This window comes from Myotis brandtii, unplaced genomic scaffold, assembly GCF_000412655.1.
Source record: "Myotis brandtii unplaced genomic scaffold, ASM41265v1 scaffold1012, whole genome shotgun sequence".
In the NCBI taxonomy this organism is placed as follows: Eukaryota; Metazoa; Chordata; class Mammalia; order Chiroptera; family Vespertilionidae; genus Myotis; species Myotis brandtii.
Window position 1 is genome coordinate 93,006 of NW_005353371.1, and position 7,123 is coordinate 100,128.

The 7,123-nt window shown below is 40.5% G+C and overlaps 1 protein-coding gene across 1 annotated transcript in view; it reads right to left on the reverse strand.

Moving 5' to 3' along the window:
• LOC102254321 (zinc finger protein 709-like) overlaps nucleotides 1-7,123 on the reverse strand; it is an 18,091-nt gene that overhangs the window by 10,643 nt on the left and 325 nt on the right. The window lies entirely within an intron of this gene.

The following is a 7,123-nucleotide window of genomic DNA, read 5'->3' on the forward strand; positions in this document are numbered from 1 at the left end:
CAACCTCCCTATCGACCCTGCCTTGAGTGTGACAGGGGGCGGTGCCCCAACCCCCCAATCGGCCCTACCCTGAGCGTGACTAGGGGTGGCATCGCAACCTCCCGATCCGCCCTGCTCTGTGCATGACAGGGGGCGGCGCCCCAACTCCCCAATCGGCCCTGCTCTGAGCCCGACCAGAGGCTGCACCTAGGGATTGGGCCTGCCCTCTGCCACCTGGGAGCAGGCCTAAGCCAGCAGGTCGTTATCTCCCGAGGGGTCCCAGACTGCAAGAGGGCACAGGCCGGGCTGAGGGACGCCCCCCTCCCCCCCAGTGCACAAATTTTTGTGCACCGGGCCTCTAGTGTTTTATATAATATCTTGAAATTTAAATGCCTATCAGCTTAAAATAGACTGCTACTGATACAGAATAGTAGAGATAAACCTCATGGTAACTACAAACCCAAAACCTACAAAAGATAAAGAAAAAATAAAGAGAAAGAAACCCAAACAAAACACTAAGGAAAAATAGAAAACCATAGGGGAAGAATCAGGAGAAGAAAGGAAGAGAGGAGAACTATAAAAACAACCAAAAAACAATTAACAAAATGGCAATAAGTACATATTAATAATTATATTAAATGTAAATAGATTAAATAAAAAGACATAGAGTGGCTGGCTGGATTTTAAAAAATATGAGGCATTCTTTCTCTCTCTTGAGCATGCCCACACCTTTCCCCACCCTTTTCTTTCTCCAGGGCAGGTATATCTCTCTGGAGAACCACCCCCCCTAACCTTTCCTCCTCTTTCCCCCAGGCGTGTTCTCTCTGCCTTTCTTTTGCCTCTGTAACTTGTTTCCTGAGCTTATGCAGCCCAGTTGGCTCACCTTTCTTACCTCTGTGACTTTCTAAATAAACTTTTTCTTATAATTTGAAAAAAAAAATCTATCTACATGCTGTTTACAGAAGACTTCAAATTAAAAGACACATGCACACTGAAAGTGAAGAAATGAAAAAGAGTAATCATGCAAATAGGAACAAAAAGAGAGCTAGGGTAGCAATACTCATATCAGACAAAATAGACTTTAAAACAAAAAATATAAAAGACAAAGAAGGACATTACATAAAGGAGTCAACCCAAAAAGAGGATATAACAATTGTAAATATCTATAAACCCAATGGAGTAGCACCTAAATAGATAAAGCAATTATTAATGGACATAAAGGGAGAAATTCACAGTAATGTAATAACAGTAGAGGATATTAACATCCCACTCACATCATCCAGATAGATCAACCTAATAGGCATCTTAGAAACTTTACATAATTAGGTCACAAAACAAGCCTCAATAAATTCAAGAAGAATGAGATCATATCAAGCATCTTTTTCTATCACAATGGCATAAAACTAGGAATTAACTAGGAAAAAAACTGGGGGGGGCGGTGGAGGAAACACAAATATGTGAAAACTCAACAACATGCTAATAAACAAACAATAGATTAAAAAGAAAACAGATATCAAAAACTATCTGAAAACAAATTAAAATGAAAAATAATTCAAAATTCACAGGATGCAGCAAAAGCAGTTCTAAGAGGAAAGTTTATAACTATACAGGCCTACCTAAAGAAACCAGAAAGCTCCCATATAAATAATCCAATTCTACACTGAAAGGAACTAGAAAAAACAAAACCCAAATTATACAGAAGGAAAGAAATAATTAAGATCAGAACAAAAATAAATGAAATAGAAAATTTAAAAAACAATGAAAAAGATCACTAAAACTAAGGATTGGTTCTTTGAAAAGATAGACAACATTGACAAACTTTAGCCCAACTCATCATGAAAAAAAGTGAGAGAGCCAAATAAAATATAAATAAAAGAGAAGTCAGAACAAACACCACAAAAATACAAAGATTACTCTGAACAATTATCTGACAAGAAATTCTACAATCTAGAATAGAAAATCTCTTAAAGTTTATAACCTTCCAAGACTGAACGGGGAAGAAATACAAAATCTAAACAGACCAATTACTAGCAATGAAATTGAAGCAGTACTAAAAAAAAAAAATAACAAATAGAAGTCTAGGACCACACAGACAGCTTCACTGGTGAAGTCTACCAAACATTCAAATAAGAATACCTATCCTTATTTCTATTTCAAAAAATTAAAGAGGAAGGAATGTTTCTAAACTAATTTTACAAAGTCAGCATTACCCTGATACCCAAAACAAAGACATTATAAAAAAATAAAATGATAGGCCAATATTCTTGATGAACATAGATGCCAAAATTCTCAACAAAATATTGGCAAACTGGACTCAACAATATATTAAAAGGATTATATACCACGACCAAGCGAGATTCATCCCAGGGATGCAAGGATGGTTCAACATTCATAAGTCAATTTATGTAAGATCTGAAACCATAAAACTTCTGGAAGAAAACAGGCAGTAAACTCTGACATTGCTCTTAGCAATATCTTTTTGGATATGTCTCCTTGGGCAAAGGTAACAAAATAAATGAATAATTAAATGGAATTACATCAAACTAAAAAGTTTTTGCACAGTGAAGGGGACCATCAACAAAACAAAAGGACAACCTGCTCAGTGGGAGAAGATATTCACAAATGATACATTTAATAAGGAATTAATATCCCAAATATATAAGGAATTCATAAAATTTAACACACCTCCCCCATCCAGTTAAAATATGGGAAGAGTACCTGAATAGACATTTCTCCAAGGAGGACATACAGATGGCCTACAGACATATGAAAAGATGCTCAACATCACTAATCATCAGAAAAATGCAAGTTAAAACAACAATGCGATATCACCTCACACTATCAGAATGGCTATCAATAAATCAACAAGCAATAAGTGTTGGTGAGGCTGTGGAGAAAAGGAAACCCTTGCGCACTGTTGATGGGCTTGCAAATTGGTGTAGCCACTATGTAAAACAGCAGGAGGTTCTTCAAAAAATTAAAAGTACCTTTTGACCCAGCAATTCCACTTCTGGGTATAAACTGAAAAAATCCAAAACGCTATTTTAAAAATATACATGCACCCATATGTTCATTGCAGCACTACCAGTAACAGACAAGGTATGGCAGCAACCTAGATGTCCAATATATGAATGGATAAAGACATGTTATTGCTACACACACACACACACAGTGGAATATTATTCAGCAATTAAAATAAACAAAATCTTGCCCTAGCTGTCCTGGCTCAGTGGATAGAGTGTTGGCCTGCAGACTGAAGAGTTGTGGGCCTGCCGGATACCCCATAGGGGGTGTGTAGGAGGCAGCCGATCAATGGTTCTCTCTCATCATTGATGTTTCTATCTCTCTCTCCCTCTACCTTCCTCTCTGAAATCAATAAAAATATTTATAAATAAATAAATAAATAAATAGCCAAGATAGCTCAGTTATTAAGCCCTTAACACTCTCTCTAGATCAGTGGTTCTCAACCTTCCTAATGCCACAACCCTTTAATACAGTTCCTCATGTTGTGGTGACCCCCAACCATAAAATTATTTTCGTTGCTACTTCATAACTGTAATTTTGCTACTGTTATGAATGGTAATGTAAATATCTGATATGCAGGTTGTATTTTATTGTTACAGATTGAACATAATTAAAGCATAGTGATTAATCACAAAAACAATATGTAATTATATATGTGTTTTCCGATGGTCTTAGGCGACCCCTATGAAAGGGTCATTCAACCCCCAAAGGGGTCACGACCCACAGGTTGGCGACCCACAGGTTGAGAACCGCTGCTCTAGATTGTTATTGCAAAAGGCTACTAAATGGTACCCAAGGATGATTTTTCTAAAATCAAAATATGATTGTTACTACCCTGGTCAAAGCCCTTCAGTGACTACTCAGTGTCTCAGGGCAGAGTATTACCTGGTCAATGTATTAGTCAAGACATTTGAAGCTCTGCCCCTGCCTAAAAGATATATGCCCCCCTATGTTCATAGTATGGTATATAATATTGTATATGTATATAACATATATATAAAGAAAGAGAGAGATACTGCATTGAAAGAACTATATGTTTTACAGTAACATCAGGAAGGGGGGGAAAAAGTCCCCTTTCACCACTCCTAGTCAACCTTGTACTGGAATTCTTAGTTAATGCAATTAAACAAGAAAAGGAAATAAAAGGTATCTAGATTGGGAAACAAGACGACATAAGTGTCTTTCTGCATATGACAAGATTGTCTAAGGAGAAACTTTAAAAAAAAAAATCCCAAATAAGAAAACCTCTTGAACGAATAAGGGAATAGAAAAAGGTTGAATGATAAAAGGTTAATATACAAAAGGTAATTACTGGCCCTAACCGGGTTGGCTCAGTGGATAAAGTGTCAGCCTGCGGACTCAAGGATTCCAGGTTCGATTCCAGTCAAGGGCATGTACCTTGGTTGCAGGCACATCCCCAGTAGGGAGTGTGCAGGAGGCAGCTGATCGATGTCTCTCTCATCGATGTTTCTAACTCTCTATCCCTCTCCCTTCCTCTCTGAAAAAATCAATACAATATATTTTTTTTAAAAGGTAATTATTGCTTTCTACAGATACCCACAAATATACTGAACTGATCTTTGACAAAGGACTAAAGGCAATTCAGTGGGAAAACAGTCTTTACAACAAATAGTGCAAGAAAAACTGGACATCCATAAGCAGAAAGACAGAACGAGAGAAAGAAAATATAAACAGGTTTTACATCTTTCACAAAAATGAACTCAAATGGATCAGAGAGTTAGTACAAAATGCAAAACTACAAAACTTCTAGAAGATAATGTAGAAGAAAATCTAGGTGACCTTGGTTTAGTATTAATTTTTTGATACAACAAAAGCAAGAGCCAAGATAGAAAAAAATGATCATTTTGACTATAATAAAATAACTCCAGCTCAGTAAAACACAGCATTAAGATAATGAAAACAAGACACAGGCTGTCAGAAAATCTCTGCAAATCACTTAACTCCTTTAAGCACTAAACCATACAAACTAGAAATGTTCAAATTTCTTGCTAACTAAAGGACACGTAGTATCATAGTTTGTCCTTCTCCTATACTTCACACCAGGGGTATTTTTCAGGAATAAGCAGGATATTATAATACATTAGGGTTTGAGTTAAGCTCCTAAATGTAGAATGATTTTCAAAGATTTACACCAGCTTTCAGTAGTTCTCCTCACATCAACTAAGATAGATATTCAATTGCTTTAGCTTTTTAAAAAAAAGTTCTCTAGGTCACACATATAAAAACTGATATGAAACAGAAAAATGTACCTGAGCCCTGGTTGGCTTCTCAGTGGTTAGAGCATCGGACGACGACGACCAGAGGGTCTCAGATCCATTCCTGGTCAAGGGTGCATACCTCGGTTGCACATTCAATCCCCGCCCCGGTTGGGGTGCAAGAGGGAGGCAATCTCTTCCTCCTCCTCCTCCTCTTCCTCCTCCTCCTCCTCTCCCTCCTCTCTTCTTTCTCCTCCTCCCTCCCCTCTTCCTCTTCCTCCTCCACCTTCCCCGCCTTCTTCCACTCTATCTAAAAATCAATGAAAAATATCCTCTGGTGAGGATTTAAAAAAAAATGTACCTGAAAACTTATATGCACTCACCTCACATCTTGAGGTTCTCTTGCTTAAATGGAAAACTCTATTTTCACCATTTTCTTGCTTTCCTGACCTTGTATCTGTCCATCGTACAGTTCCATACCCAAGTTTTCAGGGACACTAAAGTCAAAGGCCTGCACTACTCAGTGGATAAAGGATCCGAAGGAAAGAAACACAAACAAGTATTGGAATCAGCTCAGAGGAGCAGCCTGCTCCCCACAGGACAGGAGAGCCACTTTCAGAAGGTTCCACATTCTGTACCCTCCCGGCTGAGACAGAACCCCTGGAAGGAGGGAGGGACACCCGGGCAGCCCCAGGAATGAAGTCTGGGAGCTCCAACACCCTCTCCTCCCCAGGAAGACACACTCCCTCTCTCAGGCTTCATCTCACAGTGAGGAAACGTTCAGCTGGATTTAGTAGAAGGTTCTGATCCAAATGAACTCCCAAATTCATGAACCTAACCCAGGACACAGAACTCCTGACGTTTACAGACTTTCTCAATGTGCATGAATTACACTCGGAGTGCATCTACACCCTGGATGCAAAACGCCAACCAATATGCCTAGAAACAGGCGCAGGGGGACCACAGCTAAAACCTCAGAAGGAGCATCAACCCCTCTCCCATGTGCACCTGCACCCCCAGCTTCCCAGGGCTGTAGCTTCTCAGTGTAAAGGCTCTTTCCATGGCGGGGGTGAGCGGGTAGGACACCTGCAGGGGGGAGGAGGCCTCCCCGGGAAGAACCAACTGGGCCTTCAAGTACTTACTTCCCTTTGCAGGTTCTGGGGGTATGTGCGCTTAGTTTGGGTCACTGACCACAGACCTCTGCTCCCCACTGGAATAGCTTTGGGCAACCACTGATATTTTAAGGCACAAACCCAGTGTTTGAACAACCCATAAATAACGGTGACAAACCCAAAGAGGGGCAGTGTTGACAGGACAGACCACCCAGGAAAGTTTGCCAAGAGGAACGTCCACCCAAACACCCAAAAAACTCGCCATGGGCTGTCCGTGTCCAGGAATGATCCTGGGAGGCCGGGCATAAGAATTTCATACAACGTAGTTGCAAACGATTGATTATTCGCTACTTTGCTCTCATGTAAAATATCCACAAACAAAAAATAAACTTTATTAAAAGACCATCTACTGACTATGGAAAATGATAAACAGTTAAAATATGGGTCTGTTTGAAACGCACCCCAGAAGACAAATAGTGGACTCTGATGCTTGAATTGGGAAGGGGACGTTGGCGTTTGGGGTCAGGGGGAGGGATTTGGAAATGGAGGCAGATTGGGGTGAGAGCAGGGCTGGGGATTTGAGACCCTGCTTCCTAAGCATGGGGAAAACTCAGGAGAAAATGGGGACCCCCCCCGGAGAGAAAGCAGGGACCGGGGACCCCACAGATGAGTTCCTCTCCCGCACGGCCCCCCGATAATAAGTTACGACGGTTCTCTGACGACCCGTCCCGTGGCCGCCGCACCGTATGGGCGGACGCGGGGCTGCGGGCGCAGAGCTGCCCAGCTAAGCTG